We start from the raw sequence: 24,507 nt of genomic DNA on the forward strand, positions 1-24,507 counted from the left end.
CTGAAATTGTATTCCGAAATGTTGATCACTAAGGTGCCCATGCATCAACATTCGGAAAAGCGATTCCTCATTAGCGAGAAATAAGGATTCGTTATTAAGGAATCGCATTTTGGAATGCATTAACAGATTCGGTAAAAAAAAGCGATTCCTATAAAATCGCTAATATTTACCGAATCCACAATAGCGAGTAGAGCAAACAACGATTAGCAAATAGCGAGTTCGGTATTACCGAAATCGGTATTAGCGAAATCGCAAATAGCGAAATCGCAAGAAACGGGTCGCTCCAGGAGCGGCCTGATGACATCACTACCAGGAAGTCAAGCTGCCCCACCCTCATTCCCTCGCCTGAGGAGCTCACAGGAGGAGGCACAGGGCACAGGCTGAGGCTACAGAATCCTCACTGACAAACCATCCACCCTACCCTCACCAGGATGGACAAGGATGCACCAGGCACTGCTGAAACTGCCAGGAAGAGGAATAGAAAGTTCTCTGACAGGGAACTGGAGCACCTGATTGAGGGGGTGAGCAGCAAGCATGATAGGCTGTTCGGAAAGCTGTCTCTCAAGGTGCCAGAGGCGGAGAAAATAAGAATTTGGCTGCGCATCAGGGAGAGGGTGAATGCCGTGAGAGTGACGCCCCGCAGCATCGATGAACTAAAGAAGAGGCGGTATGACCTCAGGAAGAGGGCCAAGGAGAGGATCGCAGAAAGGGTCAAGGAGGCAGCTGGCACAGGAGGGGGGCCATCCACAGTGCCTGCAAACACTGCCCTTGAGGAGCTAGTCGAGGGGACCATCGAGCCAGAGACGGTCGTGGGAGTCACGCAGATGGACACCTCCGGTGCAGCTACCACTGAACAAGGTAAGATGCATGCCTGCGCCCATACTCTGCATATCGTATACCCATTCCCATCCCCCCAGCTCTATCACAGTGTGCAGGCATAAGTGCCCAACACATATTCCCTCATATCAGTATTGCATCATGGGAGTCGTAGTCATGTCAGCCAGGTGTGCAAGTATAGTCATAAATGCAAAACAAAATGAGATCAGCAGTACAGGCAAAACATAGACTCAAATAATGTAATTCATAGTAGGACATGAATGCAAAATTACAAACAGATGTAGTAATAATCCAACTAACCATGCACTGTTTCACACACAGATGCATCTCCTGGCGATTCGGATGATAGCGGGCGCCTCATCATCTCAGAAACACCTGCTGATTCAGATGGCGACACTCCGCAGGAGGGTCAATCCCCACCTCCTCCAGCAACTATACCACCACCACCACCACCACCACCACCACCTGCCCCAACTGCGACAAAACCACCAAGACGCAGGGCACAAGTCCCCTCCATGCAGGTGATGGATGCATGCCCGAGTCCTGCAACCACAACTGGGCCAAGTCCGACAGGTGTCACACCGCCAGCACCACCACCAGCACGTGGCCGAGTCACGCAGCTGCGCAGGTCCCTGCGCAGTACTTCAGATGGAGCCGACCAGGCAAGCTCCCCATATGGTGGCATCGAGGCTCAGATTCTGCGTGTTCAGCGCCTGCAGGGGAGACACATGGGGACCATTAACCTACACATGTCGCGTCTTGCTAAGCACATGTGCACCCTGACAGACGCAGTGCGGAACATGCCCACAGTTGTGGCAGAGGGGAATGAAAAACTCAGTGAGGACCTCCAGGAACTCACCCGTGCCATCAGAGCAGGACAACACAGTGAGCGACGGAGGCATAGACAGAACTTGCTCCGTTCCACTGCATCAACCAGGGCCATCACAAGGCTCTGCAACAGCACTGCTGTGTTGTCCCGCCGCTCCGTGTCACTGCAGGTGGACCTCGGCCATTACTGTGGTGACGTGGCAAAGGCCTTCGGCCAGGTGACCACTGCAGTGGAACACTTGCAGACCGGAACATTCAGTGGCAGCAACTTGGGAGGGGAGGACGGCAGTGAGGCTGCCTCAAGTGTCAGCAGCTTCTCCGTGGTGGAGACCAGCACCAGGAGGCGCAGTTCACGCTGCTCTACAGGGACAGGGCGTAGTGAGGTGGAGGAGACAGGTGACAGGAGGCGAGGCGTCCGTGGCAAGCGCCACTAGTCATACAGTACGGCATCCCTGACCATGGTGGGGTAACCATGGGCCAGTTTAATTGTACTATTTCACACCCGTGACTACAACGGGCATGTTTTTGTCCTCATTGTGTGGGGGAACTCAACTTTGCTTTTATGTGTGACCTCACATACATCAGTGCTCCTGTGCATTAAACAGTAGCACCACTAATGATATCGTCATGGCTCATTCTTACCTGGGTCAGAAATGATGTTGCGTGATGTATGTCCGCCTCCTTTGGCCCTCAGCTGTGTTAGGAAAGTGTGCCTGTCGGTGTTGTGCGGGTGGTTGGTCATCCCGGTAGTCGTCATTCCTGTCCACCTCTATGGGTATCCCCCTTCTGGTTGCGATGTTGTGCAGCATGGCACATACTGCTACAATCCTGCAGCAGTTGTCTGGTTTATATTGCAAGGCACCACCAGCCTTATGTAAGATTCGGAAGCGACTCTTCAGAATCCCAAAGGTCCTCTCTATCACATTTCTGGTGCTTATGTGGCATGCGTTGTAGCGTTGCTCCTGTGGTGTTGCTGGATTGATGTAGGAGGTGAGGATATATTCACGCAGGGCGTATGCACTGTCAACTACAGGATGGAAGCAAAGGCTTAGCGACAGTGATGATTATACATGTGTGATGCTCATGTTATGAAGAGGTATGTGTACGTACCAAGCAGGAGTCCCTCTCCGAATTCTCCATTGAGTAGGCGCCTGTGGATGCCACTGTGTCGGAATATGTAGGAGTCGTGTGTGCTCCCTGGAAATTGTGCCACTATGTCCGTGATGATGTGCTTGGCATCGCACACGACCTGCACGTTGATGGAGTGGTAGGAATTCCGGTTACGGAAGATGTACTCATTGGCTGAGGGTGGACAGATGGGGACATGCGTGCAGTCAATGCATCCTATGACATGGGGGAATTGGCCCACCTGGTAGAATGCCTGTTTGGTGTGGTCCAACTGCTGTGGGGTTGTGGGGAAGCTGATGTGGGTATGTATCATTGTCAGCATGGCATCAATGAATTTGTGGAAGAAGCGAGATAGTGCGCTTTGTGATACGCCTCCCGCTACCGCGATGACCCCATGAAAACTTCCAGAGGCCAGTAGGTGCAGGCTGCATAGGACCTGGACGTGCGCAGGAATAGCATTGGTCCGACGTGTCTGGTGCTGCAGTAGTGGTTCAAGGTCTGCAATTAGGCGCATTATCATGGCACGATTGAGACGATACTTGTCGTAGACCTCATCCTCATTTTGACCAAGCAATGTGATGCGCACTCTGAAGACTCTCTCCTGGACCCTTCTCCTGCGCTGTGCTGCTGCATTAATTCGCATCCTCCTTGCAAGCACGTAGAGGGCTGCCATTTTGTGCAAGGAAACAGGGTCTCCTGGCCCTATTTGTATGGCTTACTGATTGTTAGCATCTGTGGCACAAATGTTTTTTTTTAGTTTTTTTTTTTTTAATCGAACTTTACCTCCTGGTTCTGATTCCCCTTAATCTGCTCATGCTAAATAGCGAATTTTGGTATTTTCGGTATTTGCGACTTTTGATGCATTCATTAGCGATTCTTTATTTGCGATTGGCTAATGCCAGGCGCTAATAGTGATTTCGGTATTTGCGATTTTTTTTTTTGCGATTCTTTATTTTGACGGGACTTCTTTTTGCGATTCTTTATTTTACCGGGGAATTATTTAGCGATTCTTTATTTTTTCCCTATTTGTGTTGATGCATTGGGATTCGTTTTTGCCACTCGCTAACGGGTGATTTTAGCGATTCGGTATTTTTGTGAGTTGATTTTTGGTTGATGCATGTGTCAGTAAGTTGTCTACTGTGTTCCTTTTTTGCTCTTGCCTTTCTTCGATGTTACATTGCGTGTTTGAGGGTGTTCTTTTTCTTTCTCTTTGTTTTTTTCTCTGGCTCCACCTGGGTCGACCCGCTTGGCGGGGCCTACCTCTAAAAAAGAGGTGCTGCTTGTAGTTGGTTGGTTAGATCCTAGAGGTTGAATTGACTTCTGTATGTTTCTGGGTGGATCTGTTGTTTCATTCTCAGAGGAGGAGGTATCCGTATTTGCAGTGTAGGGTTTATCTTGTCTTCGTTTAGCATAAATGTCTGCTCACGTATAGACTTTCCCCCAACTTATAATTAATCGTGTCTCTACGATATTTCCGGATTTTCCTTTTGTTCACCTCTTGTGTATGTTTTTGTAATTGGTTGTTGATGTCTTCCAAAACTTTTGTTAGTTCCTCGGAGGTCATTGATTTGTCAAGTTCTGTTTTAACCGCTGATATTTCTTTGCCAAGCTCTTCTAATATATTTGATAACTCCTCCATTATTAATAATATCAAATCTAGGGAGTACTTGTTTAATATTGAGTACCATCTGTCCTTGAATTTTTGCACTCTTTAAGTATTGCGCCGTCACATTTAGCCACTTACACTGTTTAGTAGATATTTTTTGAACATATGGGATTGCATAGAATATAACTTTATCGCTATGTCGATCCTCTATACAAAACACTAGTCCATCTTCTACTTTCCGAACAGCACGTTAACGTGCAGTCCGTCATCAGTAGTATAACCACTACGCAAACTCACAAAAACGTACTAATCAGCACTGAACCGTTTTTGGAGAGGAGCCCGTCATTTTGGAGCAATCGGAAAGAGAAACACTCGCCATAGGACTAATCAACAGCATGCTCGTTTTTTAAGCTCGTATCCTATCGTTCGTGAGTAACACGCCGGGGCAATTTACTAAAAGCACTCGATACCGCATTACGAGACACCTATCGACACATGAATCACTGGTTTCAAGCAATATAAAATAAGATAGTAAATAGTCACGTAAAGTTTATACACAATATCACGGGGATACTAATACCCACAAGAGACACATATTGGCAAGCCGAACACTAAGTCACCATTAACCCGTTCTTCGGTGGTTTGCCCCCAATAACTAACAAGGAATTATATTTAACCTCATAGATACTCCCCTGACGTAGGCCAGTCGGCCGAAATGCATTGGGACAGAGACAACAAGTAAAATGTCAATCTGAGAATGATGCATCCTGGGAATTGAAGTTAATCCATACAAGAGAATCATTGTGAATAAAACAAGATACGTTGAAATGAACTGTTTGAATAGAATCTTTTGAGAAATAAAACCAATTGGAAGAGGATAAAGCCCCGTTGAGGGCGCCTTTAACCTCTGCCTTGGGAAACATACCCCACGCATATGGGGATCAGGGAGGGATACCCAGGAGCACGGTACACACGCTAAACATTGATTATAAACAAGCAGTGCACCTTCCAACACAAGAAGTGTCTGAGCATCTGTCAGCATGACTAACATCACATCCTGCAGCTGAACCACAGTCTATTGCTGACATAGTGATGCCTCTGTATACAGCAAAGCCCTGAGGAAATTGGCCCAGACAACATACAAGTCCCCAGACACAGCCACTCAGTAATGAATTCAGTGATTGCCACTCAAAAAACATAGAAGTTGTTGTGTCCCAGTCGTCAGCAAATTATTTTGAAACAAATCCAGCAGAAATATGAAAAATGCATGGGCCGTCAACAACGTAGGCTACCGTAACCATGTGTGGACTGGGTTCGCAGCACACGGCACCCAATCTGTATGTGTCTAGGGTCATGTTCTGAGAATGTCATTACAACAATTCAGCATCTACCTCCTCAGGCTGTAGTATGTGCTGCTAACAAATAATTCCACTCTGAATGTGCACATTGTGCACTGCAGAGTAGTAGGAGTACACCTGAGTCTCAGGGCGTAGGTTCCACTGACAGTGTTGGAGGGACCACTCCACAGCACATTGTGTAAGCTGAGCTGCCACCATTGGTGAGGATGCCGGGGGTTTAGCCTGTGGGTCTTGGACACAATTGACATAGACATCCTCAAACCAAGGGCTATGGGTACACCTTGTGAGGATGAGGGCTATGTGCAGAATGTAGCTTGCTCTTTCCACGTCTGGTAATAAAACACTGCACCTTTTATATTTAAAAACATCATGGAGACCTTCTACAAAGAGATATTGCCCTCTGGCTCTGTGTCACTTTTCAATGTGGTAAATGATCCTCATATGGACCCACTCAAGGGCTACACTTGCCAAATCAGATTACAGGTGGAAAATACATTGGCAATAAAAACACCTATGGAACTGGGTGTAATGTTCCAGTGTCACATGTGTGTTTTGTGCACTGTATTTACATCAGCACAACCAGAGATATCATTACAATGAGTTCAATTCCATACCTCTGACATTCCAAGTCTGAATGACATTATTACACATGTGTATGTAGTCTCCTAGGAAGTGTAAGCATGTGCTTCAGGAGTAGGCCTACCCCAGGTGGCCCAAAAACATACATCCTTGACTTTTCACTTGAGGGGGAATAGCCCTCCAAGCAATTGACTGCCATCCAAAGTTTATGCATCATGACATTCAATATAAGCAATCTCCACCTCTATCCTAGGGCAGTATCCAAGATGAAGAATGATCAATCAGCAACAACATCTACCTACAAAGATTAACTCGCCACTCATTCCCAAACACAACTCAGACAAGGCAAGGCTAGGTGGGGGCATATTGTCCTGTGAGGACAATAGGTTTTGCATAGGCCAGTCTACTTAAAGTGGCCATTCCAATGATCAGTCATGAACATTCGGTGGCAGACAGCAAGCAGCAGCAAACATATACCATATCCTCTCATTTCATCGGCCAACTATTTATGCCTACTTATATACACATAATCTGCACATATGTACATTTCAACATTACCTCTTGGCCTGCATAAACTCTACTTGTGCGGGTCTGACCCCTCACATCCCCCTCAGGATGCATGCTCATCTCTCAAAAATATCATACAAGCTTGTCAAAAGCTCCCTCTGGTGCATTTCTCTGAAAAAGCATGTCTGGTCTGCCCCACAAGCTTCTGCCTTGTGCTCAAACTCTTTAAATGAATCTGAATATCTCATACTGGTGCTGCCCTTCGCCCATCCAAATGTTCACAGCAACACTCTTCATCAATATGTACACAACACCTTACAAAAACATGACATGTACACAATATACGGTACTCGGATGTATGTCGTTACAACGCACACTTTTACAACGCATGCACTTACAACGCATTTTTTACAACGCAAAATCCATTACAACGCATTGCATTACAACGCATGACACTACAACGCATTTTTAAAAACTACCTTTACAACGCATTCCATTACAACGCATACTACCTTTACAACGCATACCATTACAACGCATAATATTAAATTGCATTTAAGGTAAGTATTAGATAGTATAGGGGTAAAAATTACTTTTCTAACTCCAGGGGGTGCAACAGTAGGGTAAGTGTTGGATAGTATAGGGGTAAAAATCACTATTCTAACTCCAGGGGGTGCAACAGTAGGGTAAGTGTTGGATAGTATAGGGGTAAAAATTACTATTCTAACTCCAGGGGGTGCAACAGTAGGGTAAGTGTTGGATAGTATAGGGGTAAAAATCACTATTCTAACTCCAGGGGGTGCAACAGTAGGGTAAGTGTTGGATAGCATAGGGGTAAAAATTGCTATTCTAACTCCAGGGGGTGCAACAGTAGAGTAAGTGTTGGATAGTATAGGGGTAAAAATTACTATTCTAACTCCAGGGGGTGCAACAGTAGGGTAAGTGTTGGATAGTATAGGGGTAAAAATTACTATTCTAACTCCAGGGGGTGCAACAGTAGGGTAAGTGTTGCATAGTATAGGGGTAAATATTGCTATTCTAACTCCAGGGGGTGCAACAGTAGGGTAAGTGTTGGATAGTATAGGGGTAAAAATTACTATTCTAACTCCAAGGGGTGCAACAGTAGGGTAAGTGTTGGATAGTATAGGGGTAAAAATTACTATTCTAACTCCAGGGGGTGCAACAGTAGGGTAAGTGTTGGATAGTATAGGGGTAAAAATTACTATTCTAACTCCAGGGGGTGCAACAGTAGGGTAAGTGTTGGATAGTATAGGGGTAAAAATTACTATTCTAACTCCAGGGGGTGCAACAGTAGGGTAAGTGTTGGATAGTATAGGGGTAAAAATTACTATTCTAACTCCAGGGGGTGCAACAGTAGGGTAAGTGTTGGATAGTGTAGTGTAATATTATGCGTTGTAATGGTATGCGTTGTAAAGGTAGTATGCGTTGTAATGGAATGCGTTGTAAAGGTGGTTTTTGAAAATGCGTTGTAGTGTCATGCGTTGTAATGGAATGCGTTGTAATGGATTTTGCGTTGTAAAAAATGCGTTGTAAGTGTAGTGCGTTGTAAAAGTTGCGTTGTAAAGGTTGTTCCCCACGGTACTCATAACCTCCTCAGCAGACATTAAACAGAACTTGTCATATGGACAATTCTAATCACCAGTTGCATCCTCGTAATGTTCTGGAATGCACTCATATCACAATGTGTACAGGCACATCCCACTCTAACATGCACGCTTACCACATCACCACATCTCTCAACAAGACACTTACATTGCTCAATAAATATGTCCGTAGTCATTTGCATATCAACATTCACACACCCGACTCGGATCAAGTTGTACAGATACTCATTTCAAAAACAAATGCACCCACAGATTCATAGACAACATACATCAACTGGACTACAACTCACAATTCACCATACAGCACCCTAGATTTCACAAATGTTGTCTACCCTTGACATACACTTATCCACTTTGTAACAAATACTAAGTTAAACCTTGTCTCACTGTGGCCCTGTCACATCCACATCAGAGTACCATGCTCCATACCTCCATTGACTTCTGCACATCAACAACTATCCTTACCCAATTACACTAACCTGGTACAGTCATCTCTCACCATAGTGCTACATACTACAGCTCTTATCTCCTGCCAGACTCCAAACTTGACAGCCTGGTTCTACCTCTATCACATCTACCTATTCCTACCATACCTTACACAGGATTTCACAAGTCAAAACATTTGAACAATGAGGAAACTTCACGTTTTCTACAAAAGAACTGCCTTTGAACTACACTCCTACCTTACACTAAAAATGCAAAATGTGTCCAGTACCCATTACGTATGAGTCTCTAGTCCATTCACAAAAAGGGAATACAAGTCCCTGTCACCTCTACCCTTGTTTAAGCTAGCTTAGCACATGCAACATGAACATTTCAAAAATCAGCAGCAGCTAGTCCTCACATCCCAAAATCCACCTTGTCCCCTGTGTGCCAACTAAGAGCATGGATGTGACACTGGCGCATGTAGCATCTGCACAGCAGATGGGCGCACAACACTTCTGTGAACTTACAGTCCACTCTGCTTACAACACGTAGCACAGGCCAATACAATAGGAATGACAGAACTCATAGTTCTGCTCAGTGTAATCTGGAACAGCTTCAAGCATAGCTCAAATGAACTACATTATCAGTCATGTCCAAATGACACCCTACACACCAATCATATGCTCAACTATGAATGATGTGTGATTGAAAAATAAAAATCCAAACTTGGACAGACAAAACACTTGCCAGTTGAAGATTGTGCAAAATACCTCACCACGACCATTTACAAATCTCCACAATTGCCACTCACCTCTGTTGAGCAGTGCCCACAAATCTACGATTACATCAGACATGTTTAGACTTCAATTCTGGGGGCGTAACATAGGATGTACCAAAGTCCATATAGGCAGGGGCAGGTTGCAGTTATGATATGTTATTTGCACTTATAGAGCGCTTGATTACCCAGGGGTGTCCTGGCGCTAAGTACTGGTTACCTGGAGAGATTGAATGAGTGCTACTGAGAGAAGAGCCAAGTCTTCAAGCCCTTCCGAAAGGAAAGGAGATCCGGGGCATTCTTAAGAGAAAAGGGAAGCTCGATCCCGGCTCTAGAGGCACAAAGAATGAAGCTCCTGCCTCCCCAATCGACTTTTTTAAATGTGGGGACTTGCACTTGTTTGGCACTGGTTGATCGTAACATTCTGCCTGGAACATGCCATTGGAACTTATGCCTCAGAAACTCGGGACCAGTTCCGTTGATGGCCTTAAAGACAGTACAAAGTGCCTTGAAGCGGGTTCTTTGTTTTACAGGGAGCCAGTGTAATTTCTTAAGCTCTTCTTTCACAGAAACAAATTTAGGTCGTTCCCGACAGCAGTCTGGCCGCTGCGTTTTGGACTAATTGGAGCCTATTTGTATGTTGTTTTTGTACGTTAAGATATAGGCAGTTACAATAATCCAAACGCGACATTATGAGGGCCATGACCACTGTCTTGAGATTGCTCTCGGTCAAGAAGATCTTAATTTTCCTTATGATTCTAAGAACCATAAAGCAGGCTGAAATCACCATGCTTACTTGATCACCTATGGTGAGTTTATTGTCCACTAATACCCCGAGGTTTTTGGCTTTCCTAGTGGATGTGGGACAAGAACCAAGGTCCTCCGGCCACCACTCCGGTGTCCACACTTGTGGATTATTTCCGAACTTTAAGACCTAGGTCTTGCTGGAGTTGAGTTTTAAACAGTTAGAAGACATCCAGCCTGAAATTGCGCTCATACAGCCATGGAAGCGTTCCCCCGTTTACTTCTCACCTCCCTTAGTCAATGACAGCACTGTTTGCATGTCATCAGCGTAGGAGGTGAGCTAGAAGCCAAAGGACCTAATAACTCCTGCCAGTGGTGCCACATATATGTTAAAAAGCGTTGGGCTAAGTGAAGAGCCCCGTGGCACCCCACAAGGGAGTGAAAAAGGTTTGGATGTAGTGCCGTCCAGATCCACAGTTTGCAACCTGTCAGATAGTTAGGAATGTAACAGTTTGCATGCTAAGCCTTCAACACCGATCTGGGACAACCGGTCCATCAATACTTTATGATGGACCATGTCAAAGGCCGCAGATAAGTATAATAGGATCAGTACGGCATTGCCTCCTCCATCTATGGCCTCTCTGATTTCCTCTGTGGATTTCAAAAGAGCCAGTTCAGTGCTATGATGTGTGCTGAACCCATACTGCGATGGGTCCAGAGAATTATTGAGATGAAGGAATGCACTGAGTTGGATGTTCATCACCTTTTCCAAGATTTTGGCAGGGAAAGGAAGCCGTGAGATGGGCCTGTAGTTGTTGGGATCGTTAGGATCCAGAGTCTGCTTCTTCAGTAATGGAAGAACAGAAGCCTGCTTCCAGATTTTGGGGAATATGCCAGATGCAAAAGCAGCATTCAACAGGGGGGTCAGTGCCATTACAATCACTTCAGGAAGTTGTTTAATAGCCCGGACAGGGCACGGATCATTAGGGGCTCCTGAACGGATCGAATTCAGGACCTTGATTGTCTCTGATAACTCCAGTGGTGAGAATTGATCAAATACCAGTGGAGGGCCACAACTGTCAAGTCCCTTCATATTGGAGCTCGTTTGTGACCTTTTATTGTCTTTAATAAAAGAAGAAAATATAATTTCAACCTTGTGTTTAAAAAAATCTGCAATTTTGTTACAAAATGCTGGGTTGCCATGGCTCTTAGGGGCATTTGGGGTAGACAGTTTTTTGATGGTTTTAAAAAGTTCCTTTGAGTTAGATTTGGCTAATGCTATTTGAGTTGAAAATACCTTTTTTTTAGCTTCCAGTAACAATTGTTTGTAAATGGTGATGCAAAGTTTGTGTTTTTCCTTGTCTGCATCACCATAATTTTTGCGCCATACCCTCTCTAACAACTTACAGTCCAATTTGTTAGCTCTAAGCTCATCCGAATACCAAGGAGCTGAAGGTACAGCTCGTTTTGGGAGCTAATTGGTTGCAGGTTATAGCTAGCCATTGATTGTATGCAGCGGCGGCATCCTCCACTCCCGGCGGAGGAGGTCGCATCGAGCTCCTAAGGCAATTTTCGAATTTCTTAATATACAGTTTTCCCCAGGCTCTGGTCACAATCTCCTGGGCCGGTTTAGTACTGACTGAGTGGCCCTCATGACTGTTCAATTCAAACTGAATGGCACAGTGGTCTGACCACGAGATAGGGAGGACTGAGGTACAAACTAAGTCACCATTATTAGAGTATATACCATCAAGGGTATGTCCTTTTTCATGAGTCGGGGCCTTCACCAACTGTTGAAGGCCTCCTGCCCCCATGATTTGCTCCAGCTGGTTAGTATCCGGATCAGAAAAGCTTTCTAAGTAGAAATTAAAATCACACAATACCGTATAGGAGTCTAGACATAGTCCTTCTTCAAGGAAGGTACCTACTGTCGCTAAAAAACCCTTTTTAGGTTCTGGTGGGCGATAAAGTAGTATACCTTTGAAGGTCCTATGATTTATTGAATGGATATTAAAAGCTAAGGCCTCACATGCCGTGTTGGAGGCAAAGAAAAAGTTGTGTTCCACTGAGTCATGATAGAAGACAGCAAGCTCTCCCCCTTTTTTTCGTGGCCTGTCCAAAGTGTGACAATGAAACCCTTTCACTAGGTCTGGTCTAGGCATTGTCTGTCCATGCTTCCATAATAAAGGCCAGCCTTACATCTAGTTCATCCAACAGTAAAGCACATTCCGTGCTATGCTTAATTAAAGATCTGGCATTAAATAAGATACACTTTAAGGGGCCTGCACTAATGGTATCAGTCTTCTTATCGAACTTAACGCTAAGACCAAATGCTGGTAGATTAAGGATGCGGGGAAGTTGTTGCCGACAGCTAGCACAGGAAGTGCTCTTAATGCCGTTATTAACAATAGTTAGTGGCATAGAGGGACAGCATGGCCTACCCATACCAGGGTTCAGTCCATGTAGCTCCTCATTACTGTATCTTGTAATAGCGGAGATAAAATGGCCAGGGGGACTGGCCCTGTGCCCGGCCGGTGCACGGATGGGCGCAGACTGGCTTGCCTTAGGCGCGCCAGCGGCGCGCCAGCGGCGCGTGCGCTGCGCGTCCGCATCAGCATGCAGGCTAAATAGCCCAGCGTTGAGCCACTAGACCGCTAACCTGGTAAAATAGCGGTGCGCCTGTTCAATCCCACTCCCTCCTCCAATTCTCCTATGCAAAATCAGTGCCAATGAAAGCAGCAAATTTTTAAATAGTAAATCAATGTAAAAGAACTTTAAAAGCAAAGTGGGGTCAGAACTCAAAGAGATGGTCTCACCTGGCGAGCATTCAACACAGCTTCGCCCAGGGAACCAGCGCTGCGCAACCGCGTCAGCATGCGGACTAAATAGCCCAACGTTGAGCTACTAGATCGCTAACCTGGTAAAATGGCGGTGCGGCGGTTCAATCCCCCTCACTCCTCCAATTCCCCTGTGCAAAATCAGTGCACATCCATAGCACTTACAAGTGATGTGGCCACATGCCATAATGATGACAATGAATTGTGCACACTGTGTGTGGAGTCACCACAAGTCAAATGATGCATGAAAGCCAAGGCAGTATCAAGAATATGACCTTCTAGTCCATGAGAGAAATGTGTGTTGGTCCCAAACACATTGACGTCTCAGCACATTCCTAAGTGCCCCAGGTGAGGGGTGTTGTGTGTTGATTTACTATGGCTGCAAACCCAAGGGAGGGGTCTCTTCACCTGTAGCTCCCAACAGTGACTGCACACTAGAGGCAGTGCTCTGTTGCTGGTCTCTGTAGTTATTGGCATTTGTGAGGCTCTGGGCAGTTAAACATGGGCAGCGTCAGCCCAGACTTGCACACTGCATCCACCCTGAACTAAACCACTCTATACCACTTCTGGTTCCATCAACTGAGCTAAAAAGGGGATTGTTACTGTGCATTGTCACGCTGAATAGATATACCTTCAGCTTTGAAACATGAGGGGGCCGGAAGGGACTTTGTTTCAAAATCTTTTTATTGAATTTTATACCAATACGAAAAAAATGAACATGGCAGTCACAACAAGTGCAGCATATAGGCCAAGCGTAACAGATGGCTTCCAAGTACACACATCTTGTTAACAAGGACTCGGCCCTAAGGGTATCTGCTCTATCATGTCCCCTCCTACCCCTTATGTGTCTTGTGTAGCTTCAGTTATCCAGTAGCCATGGTGTGGACATGTACTCGGATGCTCTAGTGCGACTTAACCCAACTTTCAGCCCTAAACTGGGCAGTTAATAAAGAGAAACAGTTATGAGCCAGAGAGAAAAGAAGAAAAAAGAAACAAGAAGAAAAAAAAAGGGTAATAGGCATATAAAGAAGAACTAAGTGTGAATTAAACAGGTGCATCATGGTGAGAATGATCCAAGGCGGGCTCCAAGGTGGAGGTGGTCTCCCAGGGGTGGCCCGGGGTTGGGCCTCTCTCATCTATTGCTCATTCAGCACGCTCCCCCCTTAATTAAATGTGGAACAGGGATGGAACGGTCGGCAGCCGCAAGTAGCGCATTCACTCCTGATGCCCCTATGGGATAGGGGAGGCCTGGCAAGCCTGAACCTCCAGGAATACTATTGGGCGGCGCATCTGAGATACATCTCTGAATGGGTTGCGCACGAGGCGGAGAAACATTGGTTTCACATGGACCGTGCGGTGGCATGCCGGCCACTGTGGGATCTTGCATGGCTGCCTAAACATGCCCGGCCCCGGAGTGCCTATGTGGCTGCGCCAACCAAAACAGTCCTCGACATCTGGGACAAACTAGCGGTTAAAAAGGGATTGACCACGTTTCCGTCCCCACATACCCCTATCGCGCCTAATCCGAAATTTCGCCCGGGCTTGCCAAGGTCGGCGTTTGATGGCTGGACTGATGGGGAGTGTTGTATTCACGGGGGAGAGCCTATATCCTTTGACGAATGCAGACCTGATTTTGCAATACCACACACGGCCCACTACCAACATATGCAACTGCTGCACTGGCTCTCCGACCCCAATGTTCGGGCTGCTGCGAAGCGCCCGTTCACCCCGTTCGAAAAACTGGTGCGGGCCTTTGAGGGCTCAAAGGGGATCATCTCAAAAACATATTGGGTGCTACAACATTCGACCCAATTGCGCCCCCATCGATATCAGGCTACGTGGCAGGCCACAACCCTGGACTTTCTCCCAAGCAGTGGGAAAAGCTATGGCAAGATATACCCAAAACGTATTGCAGCCTTGCGTCCCGTGAAACTGCATACAAACTGATGCTGCAATGGTACTATACACCCTCCCAGCTGGCCACCATGTACCACTCAGTCCCCAATCTTTGCTGGAGATGTGGGTCAGAGGAAGGCACTCTTTACCATATAAGGTGGTCCTGTCACGTGATAACTACCTTTTGGAAGGAAGTCTTGGGTCACATCAAGGGTGTAGTAGGCTATCCGATCCCAGTGCTGCAACATGTAGTGATACTGGGTATACGTCCCTCAAATCTAGCGGCAATGACTGGGGCAGACTGGGCACTCATAATCCATCTCCTACTTGCAGCGCGACAGCTCATAGCTTGCACATGGAAACAGACCACGGCCCCATCTATAGCTCAATCGTTCGTCCGAGTATGGCACACACTGGCTATGGAAAGGCTCTCGCATAACATAGCGAACACTGAAAAGAAATTCCAGCACGTTTGGCACCCATTGATCTCCTATCTCATGCGCATTGAATTCACTTGCTTTAGCCCCCCCGAAGCTAAGGGCCTGCAACTCTTCCCAAGCGATTAGAAGGCGACTATGCTGTAGCATGACGGACGATTCTACACACCGATACTGCTGGCCGCTCCCTCAATGACCCCTCCTCTCCCCTACTTTTGAAATTGCGCGAGACATGGGCATATCACATGACATATCATGACCTGCATAGATCATGTTACTACAGTATTGTTCTTTTTATTTATCCAAACCTCCTTGGTCGCGCTTCTCCCTGCGCGTACACCCTCTCAGAACACTGCTCACAAAAGGGCATTTGAGCTTCCATGGGTGGACGGATAATTGCTGTCCCTGAGGGACACCGCCCGCAGACTCTGGTCTCATACACTAGCTGCCTCCCTTGGGGACCATGGGCTACCAATTTAGTAAGCACCTGCCTACACTACGCTACCACCTCCATCCTCACCAGGCTCCCATCCCCAATCACTGGCCTCTCTACAGTCTGATCAGACACTCGGGTAATGCTTCACTTGACGCGGCCGTCCCGAAGTGGTTGTAGGCGGCTTGCTGTGTATCTGTAAACTGGTATAACTGCTGTGCTTGTCATCCCAGGGTTGTATGCATCATGCTGTGTTCACCAGTGCTTACTTATAATAAAAGTTTTTGGGAAAAAAAAATAATAATTGAGGAACATGTGAAGTGCTCGCAGCCTGGGGCCACATTCCAGTAAGGACAGGCCTTCCGACAAATATTCCACTAGCGGAGACCAAATGTCAGCCGCTCCAAAGCCAATGCTCGCCACAATCTAGCGTGCCACTGTGTAATGGATGGGGTCTCTGCTTTTTTCCAGGCCGCTGCAATGGCCAATTTAGCGCCGCCGAGACACAGCCACATGATGGAGCGGTCTCCATATGTCTCCATATGTTTGCCGTTTCAGTATTTGGTCCCGGAGCCCCAGTAGGGTGTGTTGCAAGGTTTCCGGGATGAGATATCCCAGTATCAGTTTAATCTGTGCGAGGATTTCCTTCTACAACAGTTGAATGATATGCAGGAAGTCACCCAGGAGCCCGTACCCCCTTCAACATCTATCCGTCGTGTTAGAGAATATTTTATGTAATTTCTGGGGATGTTAATACCAGTCATACATTATTTTATAGTGGGCCTTTCGTAAGTGCATAGAGCGGTTATGTTTGGCAATATCTTAATACAAGCGGCTCCATGGTTTCTCTTCTACTGGCCTTGAAAGAATAGCTTCCCAGAACACCCTATGCCTGGAGTTAGTTGTGTGCTCAGCGACATAATAAGGGAGTATTGGAAAGAGATAGTCCCCCTAGTGAAGGTTAGAGATTGTGGAAATTCCTCAATAGGAAGCAGGTCAACCATAAAAGATGCCAAATGGTCCTGCCAGTTATTTGACAATCCATATGGAGCCAATGTTTTTCGGATTCTCTAAGGGACCATTCCGTCAGTACCTGAGGTTGGGCTGCTCTGTAATAGCCCCAGAAGTCCGGGACGGCCAAGCCGCCCTCGGCACGCGTTCGAGTTAGCACTCAATATGAAAGTCAAACTCTTTGTCCCTGCAATATAAATTTAGTGACCATCTGTTTGAGGTCTGTGAACAGTTCCCTATCTACTGGTAACGGGAGCCCCTGGAAGAGATAAAGTAGCCTCAGGAGGACATTCATCTTTATTGCTTTACTCTCCCCAGCCAAGAAGTATAGGCAGCTTTCCATCTAGTCAGGTCTGTCCTAATCTGTCATATCAATGGCGGAATGTTGGCCTTATGGAGGCCGGCAACTTTTGGCATAAGTTTAACCCTAGATACGTAATTGTTAGACCTGGCACCATTGGCGTAGGTCTCCCTTCTATTTTTTGCTGTTGCCTCTGATGTTTTTGCTGGTTTTAGATGCTTTGGGCACTGTGCCACTGCTATTCAGTGCCACAGTGCCAGTGCTCCCTATGTTAAATTGATGTATGGATTAGTGCCTCCATGATTGGCTTATTTGGTTTTCCTGTCAGACCCTAGTACAGTGCACTGCGTGTGCCCAGGGCGTGTAAATTAAATGCTGCTGGTGCCTGCCATGGTTCTACACATTATTATTACGTGCTGTCAGGGTCTTTGGGTACCCATTGACATCCATTTGCTCCAGATACTACAGCTTTTATTTGAGGAATATTTCTTGATACTGTACACAATGTAATCGCATTCTAGTGTAAATGCTGATGTGCTGATTTTGTGTTATTGACAGAACTTCAATAAAATAATGTTGTTGTTTTTTTAAAATCAAATGCTGCTGGTGGGCTTGCAGCACTGATTGTGTCACCCACTGGAGCAGCTTGTAAAGTGTGTCTCAGGCCTGCCATTGCAGAGCCTGTGTGCAGTCTGGTACTGACTGTTGACTTGGTAAGTGCACCCACTTGCCAGTCCCCAAACTGTCCCTTTTCTTCATATCAGACACCCCTAAGGTAGGCCCAAGGACAGGGTGCATTGTAGGTAAAAGCTAGGACATTCCCTGGTGTGTGTGGCATGTCCTAATAGTGAATTACAGCCATTTTCGTTTTTCACTATTGCAACGCTACCAGTCCCCATAGGCCAGAAATGGCAGTTTGATTATAACACCTTATAATCCTAACTGACCCAGGGAACATGGTAGAAATTCGAGTTTAGTATGCCTGAACTCAGAATGCTAAAATACATCTTTTAGTAAAGTTGGTTTTAACATTCTGTGTTTGAAAATACCACTTTTAGAAAGTAGGTATTTTCTTGTCTAACCATCCAAGCCTGCCTCTCCTAGGTTGTGTTTTCCATGTCTGGTTTGTGAGTGATAGGGGCTGGGGGGATTCCAGGAGACAGGGTGATTCAGCACAGGGCTGAATAGACCCATCCGCATGTAGAGTGGTGAGACGAGTCACACCTGGGCCTGAATAGGGCTGTGCCTGCCTTCCACAATGCTGGCGCCACCTCCTGTGGTGTGTCTGAGGACCCTGGCCCACCCTGACAAAGAAGAGAAGGAGTCTTGTAAACAAAGTGCTCCAGGACTGAACAGAACTGGTTTGGACTAGGTACAGACACTCTCTGCCTTCAGAGACAAAGGATTTTGGTATATAAAAAGGGGGACCAGACCCCAGAACTTTAGATCACTTCTGGGTATCAAGACGACCCTTTGCTGAGTAGAAGAACCAGGAAGCTGAAGGAGGAGACTACCCCTGTGCTGTGTGTTTGAGGGCTGGCCTGCAGGGGTTGCTTCATTACCAAAGAAAGGAGAAGAGGACTGAGTGTGCTTTTCATCAACTTGAAGGAGAAGCTCCAAGGGCTTGAACTTGAGCTTGCCTCCTGCCTGAAGTCTCAGGGATACAAGACTTCACCAACCAGCTTCCCCCTGAATACCCTTGTTGGGAATTGAAGTGCCTGCTGTTGTGCTGGGCCTTCTGAGAGACTGCGTGTCGCTGGGAGCTGGCCGCGCGACTTAACAACAAGAAGCGTGTCGTCCCCACAGCAGTTGCCGTCCCATCGCCAAGGAAGCGTGCCGCCACTGCCGCTGTCGCCATCGCATCGCCGAACAATTTGGAGCATCACCGAAGAAGCGTGCCGCCGCCCCAGAGGTTGCCGTCCCATCACCTGAGAAGTGCGTCGCAGGACCTGTCACTGCTCCAAAGATCATCGAGTCGCCGCACCGCCGTCGGGCGTGCACGCATCGCATCAACGTTTTCGAATCATGAACGCATCACCTCCCACACAGTAAGGAAGCGAGCATCAACTCTCCTGCGCAGCAGTAAGGAACCTACGCATCCACACCCCTGAGTGTAAGGAACCGACGCATCACCTTCTCTGCGAACTTTTTGTTTGCATTGCATTACGCGTCCAAGGTACTTTGAGAGTAAAGTGTTGCATTTACAACTTGAGAGAACTGAGCTATTTTCTACTATTTTAGAGTCTATTTTAGAGTAGAGTACTGTGGATTGTTGTCGTTTGGTCTTGTGATAAGTCTATTTAAAAATACTTATTTTTATAATACAACCTGTGTGGTGTCCATCTGAAGTGTTGTCACTGGCTTACTGTATGTGTTCACAAATGCTTTACACACTGCCTCTGAGCTAAGCCTGCCTGCTCGTGCCAAGCTACCAAGGGGGTGAGCAGGGGTTATTTTAGGAGTGTAGCCCTTACTAGACGCTAGGATCCCTATTTGGTCAAAGGTACCTACCTCTGCCAACTAGAGACCCCCAAATCTAACAGTAATGTCTTTGCTCGTACAGCAAAAGGGGGAGGTCTCCTTAATTCGATCAATCACTGTCCCCGGCAGAGTTAGGTTGAACAAGAAGGATTTTGATAGATTCACCTTAAAGCCTTACACCAGGTTTAAGCGATCCAGCTCCTCCTGAATGGCTGGGAGCGACGTCAGAGGGTTGGTGATAGGGAGAAGGAAGTATATCACAAAGAGGGAGATCTTGTGGTCGTCGGTGCCAAATGTTACCCCTGTTATATCCTTATTCATCCTAATCCTTTCCGCCACAGGATCAATACTAAGGGCAAAAAGCATGGAGAACAGAGGGCAACCTTGCCTTGTCCCCCACGAAAGTACAAAGGCGTCGGATGCCACCCCATTTACCAGGACTCTCGACCTGGGAGAGTGGTAATTGTCCCTCACCATACCAATAAATGTTTCACGAAAGCCAAATCGTAGTAATGTTCAAAAGAGAAAAGGCCAGTTGATCCGATCGAAGGCCTCCTCGGCGTCCACACTTACACTTACATTTACAACGCAGTCATTGCATCGCAACATCCTTTACAATGCATCCATTATATTGCATGTCACTACAACGCAGGCATGACATTACATGTCATTACAACGCATACCATTACAATGCATAGTACCCCTACACTATCCAACACTTACCTTACTGTTGCACCCCCTGGAGTTAGAATAGTAATTTTTCAGTTCAAAATATTTTATCGAATTATATTAAAAAACAACTAATAAAGACAATACATAAAATATTATTATTTAGTAAAAACAAATACCTAAATAACATTGCATATCATAGCCAAAGTCATAAAAAAAAAAATTACAATAGGTAATGAGATAGTACATATTTAAAAGATACATAAAGTGAGAAAGGGGGGAAGGGTAAAGAGGGAAGAAATATTACATCTAATGCAAGAGATATATACAGAGCTACTATATTTCATAATAAAAATAATCTAGAACCGTAAAATTATTAATACAGTATTAAAAGGATAAATATATATCAACAAGTAACCAAAAAGATTGATAAGAAAAAGAATTGTGAATAATCCCATTCACAGACAATTGAGCACCTCTTCTAGAAAAAATAACCCATGACCACCAAGCATTAATAGATAACTTAGAAACATCTTTCCAACAAAAAGTGATGGATTTTAAAGCAGCTGAGATAAGGAAATTGAAGAGTTTGCATTCTAAATCATGTAAATTTTGTGATAAAATAGCAGATTTAGAAATTATTAATTGGTAGGAGGCATCAATTTGAAGTTTAAAAATCTTTTTTATGATATCCCAAACTTCAGACCAAAATTTTAAAACCGCAGGACAATCAAAAAGCATATGTTGTAATGTGCCTGGATGTAATTTGCAGTGCCAACAATCTGGAGAGGGGAGAAGTTTAGCTCGAAATAAACGTGATGGAGTCCATAAACGCTTGTATAAGATGTAAGAATTAGTTTGGTAAATTGAAACAGGCAGCCAACCAGATATACTACTAAGCCAAATATCTTTCCACGTATCAGTAGATAAAGAAAGTGAAAGTTCATTGTTCCAAAAAGTGGAAATCATCTCTATATTGTTACCTAGAGTATTTGATAATTTTTTATATAAAATAGAAACCCCATGGGAAGATTTTGAAACTGTTTGAATATAAATTGATAATTCAGCTGTCATATTCGAAGGAATGGCATTGGGGAAGGAATCTAAAATTGAATTACACAAGTATTGATATTTAATAAGATCAGACTTCAATAAAGCAAATTTTGTTTGTAACATTTCAAAAGAAATAAAAGTATTATTGGAATAAACATCTTTGAGATAAAATATACCAGCCTTAATCCATGAAAACCAGAAACTAATATTTCTGTTTAATTTAATAACATTACTATACCATAGTGACAACTCATCAGTAGTGTTTATGGGAAAAAGAAAAATTAAGTCAAGATCATTAAATATCATTTTAGTAGATTTAATAATAACTGATTTTTGAAAAAAATGAGTATTATTATGCATGGAGATCAAAGTAGGTAGCGGAAACGGATTTACAATTGATTTCTCAATACAGAGCCATGTAGGGGGATTATTTAAAAAGGAGTGATTAAACCATACTGAACTTTGTTTTAAAATAAAAACTTTATGATAAAGAAAAAAGTCCGGGATACCGAACCCAGCATTACATTTAGGAAATTTTAATTTTTTATAATTGATACGAGGAGATTTGTTGTTCCACAAAAACTTTGACAATAACTTATCAACATCTTTATAAAACTTTAATGGAAATTGAGTAGGAACCATGGCAAGGGTATAAAAGATTTTGGGGGCTACAGCCATTTTAATAGAATCCATCCTACCCCACCATGAAAGATGTAATGATGACCATTTAGACGTTTTGTCTTTAATATAATTTAGGATGAAATCACAATTTAAATTTATTGTCGACTTTATGGATGAGGAAAATAAGAAGCATATCAGGGGTGCAATAAACATTTAAAGGAAAACATTCAGTTTTGTTAGTATTTAAAGTGTATCCAGAAACTGTAGAATATTTTGTTATAATATCCATTAATGATGGAAAAGAAGATAAAGGGTCACTAACAAATAAAAGCACATCATCTGCATAAGCAAGGGTTTTAACAGTAACATCTTTAATAGTGATTCCTTTAATAGTATCACATTTTCTTATTAAGGTAAGGAAAGGTTCAATGCCAATTAAAAATAAAAGAGGAGAAAGAGGACATCCTTGTCTTGTACCTCTAAAAAGTGAAAATTGAGCTGAAACTTGACCATTAATAAATAAACGAGCAGTAGGGGCAAAATATAGAGCTGAAATCATGCGAATAAAAGTATCTCCAAAATTAAATGAGGATAACGTATGAAATAAAAATTGCCAATGGAGTTTATCAAATGCCTTTTCAGCATCTAACGCTAAAATTCCAGATGGCACCGATAAAGTAGGACTTTGTTCAATAATATGTAGTAAAGTTCTCGTATTATTAGCAGAATATCAATTCTTCATAAAACCAGATTGGTCAGGGTGTATAATAGAATCTAATATGGGGCCCAATCTAGTCGCAAGTATTTTAGCATATCATTTACAGTCTTGATTAATTAAGGATATAGGACGATAATTAGACACCAGGGTGGGATCTTTCTCTGGTTTCGGAAGTACTATAATTAAAGCTTCTGTAAAAGAACCAGAGGTAGATCCTGTAGATCCAAAAAACATAAAAAGTTGGTGTAAAAAAGGTAAAAGGCGAGTCTGAAATTCTTTGTAATATTCCGCAGGAATCCCATCAGGACCTGGAGATTTGTTTTTTTTAAGAGATTTTATAGCTGATAAGATTTCATCTTTAGTAATGTGAACATCAAGTCCAACTTTATCTGATTCAGAAATCGTGGGCAACTTACAGGAATCTAAAAAGAAATTGATTAAGGAAACATCCTAAAAATCGGGTATAATATATAATGTAGAGTAGAAATTCAAAAATTGATTAACAATTTCATTGTGAGAGAGAGCAATTTTACCATGTGGACCATGAATTGAGTTAATTTGAGTTTTATCTTTCGTTATGCGCAAGTAATTAGCTAATAGTTTTCCGGATCTGTTGGCATTAAAGCTAAATCTGGCTTTGGAATTAGAGATTTGAATACCTGCACTTTTACTAAGGATTGAATTAAATTCATAACACAATTTTTGTAGTTTAAATTTATATTGAGGATTGTTGGATGTAATAAAAAGTCGTTCAAATTTCGCAATCAGTTTTTGTATATTTTTAACATTAGCATGAAAGGTTTTATTTTCATGAGCCATAATAGAAATTGTAACACCCCTAATATACGCTTTGAAAGCATCCCATCTATTAATCATAGAAGTAGAGTCTTCAGGATTAAGTATAAAATATTATTGAATGGCATCCAAAAGTTTAGGTTTGTTAAGCTCATTTAAAATTATACCAGTGTTCATTCGCCATCTAGATTGTTTAGTATAAGTTGATTCCAAATTCAGAACCAAAGAAATCATAGCATGATCTGAAACGTCGATGTTACCAATATTAGGAGCATTTATTGAACTGATTAGTTGCCTGGAGACCAGTAAACAATCAATTCTAGAGTGGGAATTATGAGGGTTGGAGAAGAATGTAAAACATTTTTCTGTCGGAAAATGTAACCTCCATATATCAACTAACTTAGTGGCTTGAATAAATAATTTGAAAGCAAAATAAACTTTAGAAGGGTGAAACTTAGTAAGAGATAATCTATCTAGTAAAGGGTCAAAAATAACATTAAAATCACCTCAAACAATTAAAGGGGCATTACCGACCTTTAGAACCTCTGTTGTAAGGTTGGTCCAAAAAACTGGGTCATCTGCTGTAGGACCATAAACATTTAATAAAAATAGAACTGAATCATGAACTTTAATTTTAACGAGTATATATCTACCATCCGTATTCGAAGTTTTACTCAAAATTTGACAATGAATTTTTTTGCAAAGAAAATAGCTACACCATTTTTTTTACCATTGGCAGGAGAAGAGACAATAGCATCTACCCATTTCTTTTTTATATATTCTAAAATGTTATCATCAATATGAGACTCTTGTATAAAACAAACATCAGCTTTGCAACTACC

The 24,507-nt window shown here is 43.9% G+C and overlaps 1 protein-coding gene across 1 annotated transcript in view; it reads right to left on the reverse strand.

Annotated features, from left to right (window-relative positions):
- LOC146784506 (zinc metalloproteinase-disintegrin-like VLAIP-B) overlaps positions 1 to 24,507 on the reverse strand; it is a 3,216,124-nt gene that overhangs the window by 2,597,255 nt on the left and 594,362 nt on the right. The window lies entirely within an intron of this gene.

The sequence above is a fragment of the Triturus cristatus genome, chromosome 11 (genome assembly GCF_964204655.1).
Source record: "Triturus cristatus chromosome 11, aTriCri1.1, whole genome shotgun sequence".
Lineage (NCBI taxonomy): Eukaryota > Metazoa > Chordata > Amphibia > Caudata > Salamandridae > Triturus > Triturus cristatus.